Below are 16212 nucleotides of genomic sequence, written 5' to 3' on the forward strand. Positions count from 1 at the left end.
CGTGTAGGAGGCAGCCAGAGACTTTCATATGCTTTTGTATTGACTGATGTTACCACTAAGTAATTCTTAAACACACCATGTTTTAAAAATAGAAATGCAGAGGGAGGATTGTGTATGCTTAGAAGAAAGTTTGTAACATGAAGTAAGCTGGGTTTTTTTTTTTATCTGAAGTATTTCAGATAATACAAACATATGCTTTTAAAAATCACATGATACGGAAAAAGAGGGCCCTTCTTGCTCCCATCTGTGCCAGTCGCTCTGTGAGCCTGCTGGGTAGCTGCCCTTCTGGGACTTCCTTCAGCTGTGCTCCTGGTTTGGATACACTTGAGTTCATGCTTTTCTTTTTCTTGGTCTGTTCTCTCATTTTGCTGAAGATTGTCCTCAAAGACTCCTGAAAATGTTTGCTTGGGAAACAGGATCTCTGAAAAGAGATTTTTTTTTAAGTTTATTTATTTATTTTGAGAGAGAGAACATGAGCAGGGGAGGGGCAGAGAGAGAGAGGGACAGAGACTCCCAAGCAGGCTCTGTACTGTCAGTGCAGAACCCAACATGGGGTCTGAACTCACAAACTGTGAGATCATGACCTGAGCCAAAATCAAGAGTCAGATGCTTAACTGACTGAGCCACCCAGGCGCCCCTGAAAAGAGTTTTATTAATTTTTTTTTTAATTTCAACATGACATACACTAAGAAGTTGCATATTAGATTTGATTCATATAGTACTGTATATAGTAAGAACTCAACAATCAAGGCAAGCTGATGTGTATAAAAAATTAAGAACTCACAGAAATAACAAACCAGCTCTTTCCCCTCTATGACTTCTCTGATAACCCACAGACAGCTGTGACACTTCTGATTTAAAAATATAGAAGACAAACAACAGCCTGGGAGAAAATACTTGCATCATGTATAATAAAAGGAGTACTTCTAAGAGATAAACAGCGACAAAATAACAAGAAAACCACAAACAGCTAAATAGGAAAATAGTAATAATTGAAAGATACAAATAAAAAAATACAAAGGGTTAATAAGCGTGTGAAGAGAAGATGCCTTCCACTAACAATCAGAGAAAGTAAAATTAAAACAATGGTGAGCTGTTATGCTTGTCCGTTACATAAAACAAAACATGTACTCAACCCACCATCTGGAACCAGAAGTCACAGATAAGCTTCCAGAGGCACATTTTCATTCCATGTTCACATTATATTTGCCTTGTCATGCAATATTTATTAAATTTTCACCACAACTTCATGAGACAGGCAAAATTATCTCTAATTTACAATTAAAAATGAGATGCAGTCACATTGATTTCCTCAAGGTGAAACACTGGTTAGAAATGCCAAGTTAAGTATTCTAATTTCATCACCACCAACACACCTACATTGAGAGATCACAGCTTTAGAGATGTGCTTTCAGTCACTGGCATATTTTAGGATGTATGATGGTATCGTGTAAAAAGCCCTGGGCTGGAAGAGTCAGGAGGCCTAAAATCTAGTCTTGTTTCTCCTAACTGTATCCACCACACCACCGTGGACTTTTATTTCCTCATCTGTAAAGTGACAGGGTCATACGGCATGGCATTTCCAGCTGTAATGGTTGATATTTCTATAAACCTACTGAACACGTCACCACATGATATTGTTTGGGACTTAAGGAACATTACCATAGAAGTGTTTTCTGAGCATGTTGTTGTGGATTCACAATGCCCTGTCCTTAGTGGGACGGGCTTCATCAAGAATTTTCCCGGGGCACCAAATTAAGTCTAATAATATTTAATAGTGAGGACTCTTGCCTAATTGGGACAGTCATGCTTACTTAGTTGAGATGCCTCTAGGTGATTGTGTGGTATTATCTGCAGAATTTGAGGTGACTGAAGACTGGTGATGCCTTGGGCTTCTTCAAATAATTCTGTTAGTGCAAGTCAGTAGAGAGCACAGAAAGAGCAAACTCTTCCCCAGAAAAATCATCTCTCCTAGGTGAGAAGAATCAATTCTCCCAGGAAGATTACTCTTTAGACGGCTAGTAAAGATCAATTAGTAGAGGGCACCCTTACTTCCAGAGAGAAGGCACTCATTGAGAGCTAGGTTTAGTGTATGGAGTGCACACTCAGTATACGTGCGTACCACAGCAGAATATTTGTATGGTGTCTGCCAGAGAGAATTTGATAGTCTACATTAAGAAACAAATCCGGGGGCGCCTGGGTGGCTCAGTCGGTTGAGCAGCCGACTTCGGCTCAGGTCACGATCTCGCGGTCCGTGAGTTCGAGCCCCGCGTTGGGCTCTGTGCTGACAGCTCAGAGCCTGGAGCCTGTTTCGGATTCTGTCTCCCTCTCTCTGACCCTCCCCCGTTCATGCTCTCTCTGTCTCAAAAATAAATAAACGTTAAAAAAATTTTTTTTTTAATAAAAAAACAATCCGTAGAGAGAAGGGAGGCAGGAGCTGAATCAGAGACCTAATGAGTCAAATGTTCGCAAACATACGTACACACTTAGTAGCCACAATTTAATGGAAAAGCACAGGTCGCAGATTGTTCTTTGCAATCTCCATAACCTCAACACAAGGTGCAGAATTTAACACCTGCCTGTTTTTAGCCATCAGTCTTCTCTCTTTTTCGATTAAATGAGGTCTCTCTTTCTTTGGTTTCTGAAGCTGTTGCTATACTGAGTTTTGTTGCCTTTCTATTATGAAAATATTGACTTTTTTGCAATATAGTTCAATATAGTATCTATATAAATCTTGACTTTTCCTCCACTTTGCCTATATGACAATATTTTCCTTATAAATGGCATTAGGGGAAATTTTATAATAGAGAATTGTATTATTTTAAGATCTAAAAGATAGCACATTTAATTTTTTTGCCACTTTTTTTTGGTCGCACAGACCCAAGAATTGCGAATCGATTCCTTTCTGGTGGAATTTTGGCTTTATCTGATATATGTTTATATCATGTAATAATGAACATGTCCTAGAAGAATCATAATATTTCCTCAGTGTTTGAACACCCCATGCATACAATTTGTCCTTAATCCAAATAATCCCAGACAGCATGTCCTGTATAATCACTGCAGTTGCCAACAGCAGACTTACGCTACTTAATCTGTTTTTTTCAGAGAGAGGGGTGGAGCTTTTAGATAATTCATCTAACAAAGCTAAAGGTGTAAGTTTAATTATTGCTTTTCAGCAGTTTACATTACATCCGAGCTCAGTAACACCTTTGAGATTTCTGCCACCCAAAGCAAGAATGCTCCATGCCCTTGATTTAACCCCCTCTGAACCAGGTGCTCACCTACACTGTTATTAGCAAAACTATTTTACAACCTACAGCTAATTCCAAGAGTTACTTCTCTCCACTGTCTCACTGAGGCACTCAGGCTGGGGCAAAAGACAAGTGGAAGTTAAGTGAAACCGTATGCTGAGGTCAGGTGGATTTCAGCACCCCAAAGAGAGACTTGAGTGACTCTTTAGCAAGGACAAGCGTTTATTCAGAGCTCTTCCCTTTCCTTTTGGTGTCTCTTCACCCTCATGTCTGACCTGTTCTGAGCAGTGAATTGACAGCTTTCACTACAATGGGACTTAATAGTTTTGAATGTAATAAAATATTTACTACATACGATTTTGATTTTAAAATTTTAACTATTTTGCCCTTATTATGACATCCTTTGTTTATGAGACAGTACATGTATATTTCATATTAGTTTAAAGTACCTGTAGGTGACTTTGAAAGGTTGTCTCAATTTAGAAAGCAGAGCAATTATGCCATTTTACTATTTGATACTGTGTTCCGAGCAGGTATTCAATAAACGACAATTGTTGATTAGATAACTCCTAGAGATGTATTTTATAAAATAACCCATATAATTCTTTATCAATGTTCTGCTCCATCTGATTATTGTTAAACATGCCAACAATTTCAAGTATTTAATAATTTACTTTAGTCTAGAGTTGATGTCTTTCTCTTCATGGCTGTGTTTTATTTATTTATTTATTTATTCATCTAAAAAAGGGTATCTTGTGACCTATTGAATTCTTAAGAATGTCTATTCACTTAGAAATTCAGATTTATTGGATCAATTTGTAAGGTCAAAGTTGTGCCAGTGCTTCACAGCACAAGAAGTTTTTCAGCTGTAGGCTCAGGTTACACCTTGTATGCATTCCCCAGTAGAGTTTTACATTTAATTCTGGACTTTGGAAGAACCTGGGTAGGAGAAAAGAACGAGTGTGGATGAATTAATGAGGAAAGCAAAGTTCAGTGCGACTCTGAGAGCTGATCAAGTTTGCTGAAGTGCCTCAGCCACTTATGTGTCTGTGATTTTCCATGGACCCCAAGTTCACAAGCTTTACAGTCTTCAGGAGGCACCTAGCTCCATTTCTCTGGCTTTACAAGATGATGTTCACGGTTCTTGCTCCCCACGTAGTTTTTCTAAAAGCACCTTATAAAGCTATGGTAATCTTCTGAACCCAACAGCGGTTGACCTAATTAAGGTCATTTTCAGATTTATAACATATCTAAATATACTTTGTAAATATAAAACTCTAGTAAAGTCGAGCAACGATACAGAAGTATTTTACCCTTAAGACTCCAGTGAAATAAAAAAATCAAATCACACTTAATTTTACATTTAAATAATTGCTTTTTTTTTTTAGAAAAAAATGCATTAAGAAATCAAGACAATGCCAGTAAATCTCCATATTTATGGTTGGCTATGGACTAAATTATGCCCCTGAAATGAATATGTTGAAGCCCTAACTCCATGTGACTGTATTTGGAGATAGGATCTTACGGAAGTAATGACATTAAATGACATTATTAGGGTGGAACCTTAATCAGCTGAGACTGATAGCCTTATAAGAAGAGGAAGAGATGTCTTTCTCTGTCTCTCTGTCTCTGTCTCCTTGTGCACACAGTCGAAAGGCCGTGTGAGGTTACCGAAGGAAGACAGCTATCTACAGACTAGGAAGAAAGGCTTCACCAGAAACAGAACTCCATTGGATCTTAACCTTAGACTTTCCAGTCTCCAGAACTACGAGAAAATAAATTTCTGTTGTGTAAGTCATGTAGTTTGTGGTATTTTGTTATGGCAGCCCAAGCTGACTAAGACACTTTCCACATCTATTAAAAGTGCACAGAAATGAATAAAATATGCCACAGATTTCCAAAGGAGTTTTCAGAATAGCTGTAGTGCTGGTCTGTCTAGAGTGCTTGACTGTTTGGAAATCGCGGCATGTAACTCTAAAAAAATCGCTTTATTGGGTTGCAAGAAGGAAGTTCTGGCCCTGGTATAGCTCTAATTACCATAAAACTATGTGGAATTAATATTCACATAATGTAAACCAAATGAGTAATTTTAAACCAACCAATGGCAGGGCGATTGGGTGGCTCAGTTGGTTAAGCATCCGACTTTGGCTCAGGTCATGATTTCGCAGTCCGTGAGTGCAAGCCCCTCGTCGGGCTCTGTGCTGACAGCTCGGAGGGAGACACAGAGTCTGAAGCATTCTGTGTCTGCTTCAGATTCTGCTTCAGATTCTGTGTCTCCCTCTCTCTCTGCCCCTCCTCTGTTCATGCCTCTGTCTCTGTCTCTCTCTCTCCCTCTCTCTCTCTCTCTGTCTCTCTCAAAAGTAAATAAACATTAAAAAAAATAAACAGTGGCAAAGTCTGTCTATTTACAAACACTCAAGGTGATCTCTTAAAATTCATTTTGTCCAAGATAGAGAGAGGTAGAGCTGCTTCCTCGAGGCTGGAGACTATTGTGGGGTATCCGGTTCAGCTACAACATTGTCAGTACCAGCTTTCTTGGACTTGCAGAGGTAGTTCCGCCTTCTTTCATTCAAATAAACATGGAGACAAACAGAAAATATTACAGAAGTCAGAGATGATTACTAGAATCAAAAGAATGCAACTGAGTCATCATCCACAAGTACAGAGAAGCTAAAGACTAAGTGACTTGCCCACAGTGCTCATTCATGGGAAAGAAATAGTCCAAATCTGAATCCAGGTCTCTCGAATTCCAGTCTACCACACATAGCTCTTCTTTCTGTACATGAAGAATATGACTGGGCTTAAAAAATATGTGCTACGGATTCCATGGCATAACAAAATATAATATCCTGTAATAGGTGCATGTTAGTCAATGGAACACAACCTGAAATACAAGATACTTTTTTTTTTTTAACACTACAGCTATTTCAAACAACTGCATGTTGTAGTGTAATTGTTTTTTTTCCTTTATAAATTACCTGGGATGTGGACAAGTCAAATGGTCCTCACACGTTCAAAAGAAGTCAAGAAACTTATTTGCTTTCCTTGGCTGGTTCTTATTTTGTTGTCTTTTACAGAGGTGCATTCTGGAAAGAAAAATCATGATTTGGTTGTGCAACCTTTGTCAAAATAATTTGTAAACGCTCTTCCATAATGGAAAAGAATCAACCTGGAAATAAACTAAAACACAGTTACTTTTCTTGACTGAAAGTACTTACCTAAAAAAAAATTTCAATTCGCTTTCAACTATCAACAATACTATGCTGGACTTCTTTCCAGTTTTGTTGAGAAATAATTGGCATACATTACTGTATAAGTCTAAGACATACAGTGTGATGGTTTGATTTACACATATTGTGAAATGATTACCACAATAGGTTAAGCTAACATCCATCTTCTCATATGAATACAATAAAAAGGAAAGAAAGGAAAAAACTCTTTTATTTGTAGCACAGGAGCTTTTGAGAAGAAGATAAATAACAATAAAAAGTAATCTCTGAATTTCTAGATGATCATTAAGATTGCTCCAAATTTATATGTCTGAAATGATGTAATACAGATTTTAATGTTAACTGAACTTGCTTTTCAAACCTTTGTCTTATAAGCAAAATCCACCACAGGTAATTATTTCTAATTGTAGTTTTTCATGTAGTTTGTAGTATTTAGGGCTTTTAAAAAAATTTCCTTAATAAACTGGTAACACATTATTATTTTGAACAATTCACAACTTGACAACTTAAAATTTTACTATAGCATTTATCAAGAATTCCATTTGCTGCTGACAAGTAGTGTCATATTCTCCAATAGATCTTGGCCAGCCAAGGGAGTGCTTAGGTAAATGGTCTCTCCTAACACCACAACCTTGTGGTTTACAGTAGAAGATGAAAGCTGAAATCATGAAATAAAAAAGTCAGCTGACTCTGGGAATGGTATTGGACGGTAACAGATATTATAAGTTACCATGCTAATGAGCAATGATTCTTGCTGCATGAAATAGTTCCCTTATGTATATCCTAAATTCCTCTTGTTACACTTTATTATGCATTTCCTCCCATTTAGTCCTCAGGAAAAATAAAGTTCCTTGTGAGAGGAGATGAAGAGTTTCTAGTCACCAACCTTTAAATAAGAAGTTTTCATTGGCTTGATAAATATTATATATAATCTAAACATTCTTTTCTCTACAGTGAATAAACTTGCTTCCCTGCATGTTTCCTCTGTCTCCTCTAATTTCAAAATCCCTAGGGGCACCTGGGTGGCGCAGTCGGTTAAGCGTCCGACTTCAGCCAGGTCACGATCTCGCGGTCCCGGAGTTCGAGCCCCGCGTCAGGCTCTGGGCTGATGGCTCAGAGCCTGGAGCCTGTTTCCGATTCTGTGTCTCCCTCTCTCTCTGCCCCTCCCCCGTTCATGCTCTGTCTCTGTCCCAAAAATAAATAAACGTTGAAAAAAAAAATTCAAAATCCCTAATTACTCTGAGAACTGGAAGGAACACTGGATAAGGAAGTAAGCATTAAGGCTCTAGTCACAGTTCTCCCATAAAATACTTCAACCTTCTGAGTCTAGTCATCAGTGAAATGTGGAGTTTGGACAGAATTATCTCTATTCATCTATCTCTAAAACCAAATTTCTGATGCTTCCCTGAAATCTATCTAGTTCTCCCACATTAATTAGGAAAGCTATGACTGGACACAGAAGGTTGGTGCTAAGTATAGAAGTTAGTATATAAGACATGCTTTATTACAATTTCTCAATCCTTGTCTCACAATATCTTTAAATTATTGAACTTAAGTGGTGAAAGAATCATTTTGTTATCCATGTTAATCTCAATACTTTTTTCCTCACTAATCTTTCTCATCCTTACTAGCTTTCAATTTTTTTCTCAGCTTTGTTTTTAAGTGTATCAGCTGAAGACATACCTAATTAGCATTCATTTTGTTGCCACTGATTGTTTCTCCAACATAACTATTTTATTTTTATAATCTGGGCAACCATGGACTAACCAACCTTTCCACCTAGTAGTACATCATTTACTTCATTAATTATTACTCTCACAAATCACCAAAGAAAATACTTAGCAGTATTAGGGATGGTGTTGGTCCCAGAATAGTACCACCAGTGTTGACACTGACCCTCTGCTAAGTCCTCTCTGCAAAATGACCACAAGTTGTGTGATCCACCCTAGAACTATGTTCCCAATAGACTTATTTTCCATTTCCTTATTTATTTGATTATATTTAGTACATGTATGCTATATTGGTCCACTTTTCTTGAGAGATAGAAAAGCAGCCCAAGCTGACAGGATGACATCTAGGAACCTATTTAGATAACATATAACAAAAGGAAATTTATCATGGAAGGAAAAAGAGAAAACAACATAAGTATTATTACCAACTAAACTATATTAATTACTATATTAAATGTGATTAGATTGAAATTTCCAATGAAAAACACATTATCAGAATGGATAATAATATAAAACTGAAATATATGTTACCAATATGAATACACAGCTTTAAATATAGAGTTACAAATACTTGAAAAGTAAAAAGATAGAAAAAATATACACCATCCAAACACAAATCAGAAGAAAGCTAGTGTAACTGAATTTACATCAGACAAAGTAGACTTCAAATAAGAAGTATTGCCTGAGATGAAGAGGGATATTTTATAATGATAAAATACTGAATATATCAACCAACATGATAATTTTGAACATAATGCACTTAATAACAGAGCTTTAAAGTACATGAAACAAAAACTGACAGAATTAAATGGGGAAGGAGATAAATTCATAATCATCACTAGAAACTTTAGCAGGCAACTCTCAACAATTGATAGAACAAATAGATTTTGCTATCAACAGTAGCCACAGTATGGAAAGAGCCAAATGTCCATCAACAGATGAATGGATAAAGAAGATGTGGTATATATATATATATATATATATACATATATATATGTATATATATATATATATATATATATATATATAATGGAATATTACTCAGCAATCAAAAAGAATGAAATCTTGCCATTTGCAACTACATGGATGGAACTAGAGTGTATTATGCTAAGCAAACTTAGAGAAAGACAAACATATGACTTCACCCATATGTGGAATTTAAGATACAAAACAAATGAACATAGGGGAAGGGTGACAAAAATAATATAAAAACAGGGAGGGGGACAAAATATAAGAGACTCTTAAATATAGAGAACAAACTGAGGGTTGCCGGAAGAGTTATGGGTCAGGGGATGGGCTAAATGGGCAAGGGGCATTAAGGAAGACACTTGTTCATATGAGCACTGGGTGTTTTAAATAGGGGATGAATCACTGGATTATACTCCTGAAATCATTATTGCACTATATGCTAACTAACTTGGATGTAAATTTTTAAAAAATCAATAGTAAAATATAATATTTGAGCAGCACTATCAACAAGTGACCCAATAGAATTTTATAGAACACTGTATCTGACAGCTGCAGAATACAAATTCTCTTCAATCACACAAGGAATATTAAACAAAACAACCCAATATACTAGTCTATTAAAAACTCTCAATAAATTTTAAAGGATTAAGATCACAAAGTATTTTATCTGATCTCAACAGCATTGTATTAGAATCAATAACTAAAATAAATAAACAAATAAATAAATAAATAAATTTCTCCAAATATTTGGATATTAAGCAACATATTTCTAAATGACCCATTAGTGAAATAAGTCACAAGTTAGAAAATATTTTAAATGGAACAATAAAAAGCACAACATATTTAAATTGTAAGATGCAGCTAAGAGAGTGTTTAAAAGGAAATTTATAGCTTAAGTGCTTATATTAGAAAAACAATAAAAGCCTAAAATTAATTATCTATCCTTCCACTTTAAAATTATAGAAAAAGAAAAACAAATTAAGCCCTGTAAGTGGAAGAAAGGAAATAATAACTGTAAGAACAGAAGTCAATGAAATAATCTTAAATAATAATAAGATTAACACATTTGGAAGTATCAGAAGTTGGTTTTTCTAAAGAATTAATATGATTGATAAACTTCCATCAAAATTAATCAAAAATTAAAGAAAAATACAAAATACCAAAATCAAGAATGAAAGGGACTCTCACCACAGATCCTTAGAAAGAAACTAAGAAAATTCTGGGGGTGCCTGGATGGTTCAGTTAAGCATCCAACTTGGGCTCAGGTCATGATCTCATAGTTTGTGAGTCTGAGCCCTGCATCAGGCTTTGTGCTGACAGCTCAGTGCCTGGAGCCTGCTTTGGATTCTGTGTCTCCCTCTCTCTCTGCCCTTCCCCCGCTCCCTCTGTCTCTGTCTCTGTCTCTGTCTCTGTCTCTCTCTCTCAAAAATAAATAAAGAAATTTAAAAAGTTTCTATGAATAGCTCTATGCCAACAATTTTAACAACATAAATGAAAGGGAAAAATTTTTTAGAAACATTATTTCCAAAATGGATATAAGATGATATATAACCCGAATAAAAGCATCTCTGTCAAAGAAATAGAATTTGTAATTCAAATTTTCCTATAAAGAAAATTCCTGGCCCAGACACTGGCCCAGGGTAGCTTCTATTAAACATTTAAAGGGAAAAAAAATCTTACACAAAACAGTTTTGGAAAATAAGAGAGATGGTATGCATCTCAATGTGTTTTATGAGGCCAGAATAACCTTATAACTGAAATTTGAAAATGACATTACAGAAAAAGAAAATTACAGATCATTGTTCCTCATGAATACACATACCCACAAAAACCTTAACAAAATTCAAGAATACACTTAAAAGATAATACATTATAAGCAAGTAGCTCTCATCTGAAGAATACAATATTGGTCTAATATTCCAACATCTATCAATTTAAATCACTGTATTAAAGTAAATGCAAATATCACCCAATAATTTCAATAGGTATAGAAAAAAACATTTGAAAAAATCCAACAAATTCTCAGCAAGCCAGGAACAGAAGGAAACTTCCTTAATATGATAAAGGAAATCTGTGAAAAACCTGCGGCTAACAGCACACTTAATGGACAAATATTGAACACTTTTCACCAAGGCAGATATCAAGCTAGGGGTGTTTACATTCACCAACCCTAGCCAACACTGTATTGATTCTAAGAAAAATTTAAACTGTCTTTATTTCAGCCAACAGGTTAGTGTATGGAGAGAATCCTTAGGAATTTAGCAAAAGCAACACAAAACAAAACAAATCCAAAACCAAAACCAAAAACCTATTAAATGTAATAAATGATTATGTGATTTCAACAAGATCACAAGATTTAAGATCAGTATACAAAAAAAATCAATTCTATTTCTATATATCAGCAACAAATAGGTGGAAATAAATATTTCAAAATGATGACACCAAAACATGACATACTTAGGAATATATTTAACATACTAGGTGCAAGACCTGTACTTGGGAAATGATAAAATATTGCTGAGAAAATCAAACACCTAAAAAATGGAGAGGTGAGCCAGATTCCTGTTAGAAGACTGAATATTGCTAAGATCCCAATTCTCCCCATATTTGTTGCTAAGATCCCAATTCTCTGCATATTCATCTATAGATTCAATGCAATTCCAGTCACAAACCCAGCAACAGTTTTTTGGTTTTTTTCTTTTGGCAAGTTGAAACTAAAATTGATACTGAGAACGTAAAGGGCTTAGAATAACTAAAACATCATTGCAAAAGAAGAATACAATTGGAGAATTTTCACTACATGTGAAGAGTTCACATAAAGTTATAATTGAGAAAGTGTGGTATTCGTGTAACAATAGATAACAGATTCATGGAATGATAAAGTGAGTGAAGAAATAGACCATACATTTATGGTCAAAATGTTTTTTTACAAAGATGTCAATGAAATTTAATAGTAAAATAATTTTCCCCAAGAAAAGATGCTAGATAAACTGGATATCCATACAGGGTTTTGTTGTTGTTGTTGTTGTTGTTGTTGTTGTTGTTTTGCTCTATACACATAAATTGACTGGAACAGGATTACAGACCTAAGATAGAAGCTAAAAGCTAAGCCTATAAAGAAAACAGCGGGAGAGTATACTTGTGAAGTTGAGGTAGGAAAATATAAACAGAATGCAAAAAGTACTTGCTATACATGGAAAAATTGGTAAATAAAACTTACCAACATTCAAAAGATACCATTACAGAAATGAAAAAGTAAACCACAGCCTGGGATAAAATATTCACAATGTATACAAGTGACAAATAACTAGCATGGGAGAATATTTTTTAAAACTACAAATCAACAGTAAAAAAATAACACTCAATAAAAATGGGCAAAAGTTTTGCATATATACTTCATAAAAGAGAATATATAAATTCCCAATAGACATATGAAAATGGGAAATACATAAGGGAATGCAAGTTAAAACCACAAAGAGATATCATTATACATCCATTAGAATGGCTAAAAGTAAAAATACCATATGTCAGGGAAAATGTAGGGCAATGGAATCACTCACATTGCTGATGGGATAGTACATCAGTACTGGAAAGTCGTTTAGCAATTTCTCACTAAGTTAAATATGTACTTAACCTTTGACCCACCAATTCCCCCCTAGGTATTTGCATATGCTCACCCCTCCCCTGCCAATGAAAACATAAGTCCCCCAAAAGCCATGTACAGGAATGTGCACTGTAACTTTATTCATTATAGAGAAAAATTGGAATTGAGCCAATTTGTCTATTAACAGAAGCATAGATGAGTTGTGGCATATTCACACAATGGAATAGTACTTAGCAATAAAAAGGAACAAATTATAAATACATGCAATCAAATACCTAAATCTAAACAACATTATATTAAGCAATATACAAAGTTCAGGAATAGGCAAAACTTATCCATGCAGATAAAATCAAAATCAGAGTTGTTCCTTTCAGAAAAGAAATTGAGTGGAAAAAGACCTAAGGAAAATTTCAAAGGCAATGTTTTATATCTTTTTTGGAACACTGATAACATGAGCATATACATTTGTCAAGATTCACTCACGTGTACACTCAAAAGTGTATACTTACTACTGTATGTAATTATACTTAGATAAAATAAAGAAAAAAACTTCCTAAACTCCCAAATCTGTATGATACATATATATCATCATGGGCATGTATGAAAGGACAGTTATGTTTGCAGGTGTGCATATAAAGAAACCAGCTCATTTGACCATGTGGCAATCTGCTATTCTGCATTAGATTTGAATGGATTTTTTCTTAATGCCTTATAAAAGATACTGTTTAGACAAGACAGAAATTAAATGACCTCAACATATCACGTAGTCGGATCCTTGAGTTGAAATATAAAAGTGCCTGTGGAGGATCCAGGTCCTGGAAACGTGGTACCCGTGTTCAGAGCCCTACGTTTGGGAGCCAGGTGCTGGAGGCTGATAGAAACCAGGCAGTGGAGGACTTAGTTCTTCCTATTGATCTAAAACACAATCCAAGTCATAAACCATGACTTATTAAAGCTATACAAAATCTCACAGGTCATCTAGGTCAGGTGGAGAACTTGACACCCAGAGAGGTTAAACATTTGCCCAAGATCACACAGCTAGTGTGAAGTCATTCTATCTGGATGCCTCTCACGCCTATAATTACCCATAATTTTCAAAGTAAAAGTGAATGGACCACCAGTGCCTACACTCTTCCATGTAGATACTGCCTTTTGAGTTTCCCCCATCCCTTAAGGCTTCCTTTGAGAGATATTTGAACTAGATTTAAATCAGAAAGGTAAGAGTGAGTAACTAATGGTGTTGCCTGAGCCCATAGGCCTCTAGGACTGGCTCATGACTGAAAAAGGGTTTCATTGCAAGGAAGTGCATTTCAGTTTCTTACGGCAGCTTTTCCGCAGAGGTTTTAAGATCAGACAAGGAAGTGCAACGCATCACTGAATTGAAACTGCCTCTGTTCCAGGAGGTGAACAGAACCATTCATTTGCACTTAATTGAAACCGTAATTTTATTGGGCTTTTTAAAACAATTTAAGGATCATTTATATTTGCAAGATGTAAGCAAAATTTTGCTCTCCAAACTGTAACTTCATTGTTTTTACTCCTGTGTAATTTTAGGAAACGTAAAGATCATGCTTGTAGCCCAGATTTCCTTTGGAGGTAGGGTTTGTAGTCTAATGGTCTGTTTATGTTTTAATACAAACCGATTTTCCTCATAGTAATGAAAACCCATGGGGGCCTATGTGTGTGGGAATAGTGGATATCAGGGGCCTGGAATTATCCTAACAATTTGCCCCTCCTTTGTAAAATACTTCTGTTACACTTGCACCCAGACAGTTGGGGGTAGTACAGAATGAATTTTCATGATTAGAGTTGCTGGTCCTACAGTCTTCTATTCATTCACCTGAGTCTGTTTAAGGGCCCCACGGTAAGTTCGCTCAGCATCCTTTAAGAGGTCTTACAGATCACAAAGTGCCCCAGTGAGTTCCAGAAAACTGCAAAGTCTTCTGATAGTCTTTTCTCCAATTCTTTTGACCTGATTTTCCAGTACCTCTGACTGAGAAGCAGAGGCCAGGTAGCACTCAACAAGGCTATTGAAAATGCAAACTGAGAACTCTGGGGAGAAATAAAACTATGAATTTATATATATGGAGAGCACCATTTGGGAAAAATTTCTAAGATGTATTAATTGGGCAATAGCTGTTAGCTTTTTTGGAAAATAAATCAAAGTTGAATGACTTCCATTGTACATTATAATAAATAAGCCTCTCTTTAGTATGCTAATCTTAGCCTTTCTTTCTAATTCATGCTTTTTAATAAAAATAAATACCCTTATTCTTTTTCTTTCACATCATGCCAAAATCTCTGATGTACTATAAAATTTGGTTTCAAAGGTCTGTTTTAATTGTATATGAGCTGCCATAAATGCCCTGGTGCCAACATGTTAACCGCCTTAGTGACCTTGTCTAACATGAAGCTAGATTCTCTAAGTGGGACTGGATGACACGGGGGACACCTAAGAGCAGTCATTTGACTGATTCCATAGCACTGCTGGGACAATGTGGAAGCACCAGGAGGCATATTCAGAGGCTTCATGGAGGTTATAAGCCAGAACCATGCATACTGGCATAAATCCTCAGTAAATATTTATTAAGATCAATGGCTATATACAATGTGCTGATGGTAGCTTTTTGCTCTGAGCTAAAATTAAGAGGAATTGTATAATTGATGTATTACCACCTCCTCTTTGCTTTTAAAGCACAAGACGGGGTTTTTTTTCCCATATAACTTACACATCTTGCTGGTTACCAGACATTGCATCATAACACTTACACATTCATTTAACCTAAGGCCAGTCTGTAGTGGTTTGGTGACAGTAAGGTGACCTACAGAAACATCTTGGATAAGGGCCAGGATCAGATTGTGGTGAGTCATCTGACCTCTACTTAGGTGGCCAGTTTTAAGGCGCTAACAGTTCATAATCACGTCCAACAACACTCAATAACAGCTAGCATTATGAAAAGCAGTGCCTTTCAGAGAGGGTTCCTTGGAGGTTGGAGTGGAGAAGGAGGGTACAGAGGACCCTCAAGTCTAGAAGATGTTTATAGAAGACAAGACTCTTGCTGGCCGGGGATAAAAGAGTAATTTTCTTCTCCCTCATATACGTTTTCAAAAATTAGTGGTTGCAAGACCTTATCTGGACCTGCATTATCTTGGATATTCTTGAGTACCATTTTGAGCTTTTGGGCTGTGTTTTCCAGAATGCTCTTTTACCTTAAATAGGCGCCCTCCAAAGGAAAGAATAAGATTTGAGATTTTAATTTACAGCCAGATATAAAGAAAACTTAACTGAAAGCATCTTTTAGGATAACACATAAACTATTTTGACTAACTAAAAACAAAAAAAAATAATTTTGCTTCCAATTCGGCAACAAAAAAGAAGAAGGAACTGATATTGTCATATTGTCTATGGTCTTTAACAGGGAAGC

General features: G+C 35.9%; 1 long non-coding RNA gene across 1 annotated transcript in view; it reads right to left on the bottom strand.

The window, feature by feature from the left end:
* LOC125172994 (uncharacterized) overlaps window positions 1–16212 on the bottom strand; it is a 24751-nt gene continuing 8539 nt past the window's right edge. The window contains exons 2-3 of the long non-coding RNA XR_007154888.1: window positions 6233–6340; window positions 1–421 (exon numbers count right to left, since the gene is read on the bottom strand). This is a non-coding gene — a long non-coding RNA (uncharacterized LOC125172994). The remainder of the gene's footprint in view (window positions 422–6232; window positions 6341–16212) is intronic.

The sequence above is a fragment of the Prionailurus viverrinus genome, chromosome C1, assembly GCF_022837055.1.
Source record: "Prionailurus viverrinus isolate Anna chromosome C1, UM_Priviv_1.0, whole genome shotgun sequence".
Lineage (NCBI taxonomy): Eukaryota > Metazoa > Chordata > Mammalia > Carnivora > Felidae > Prionailurus > Prionailurus viverrinus.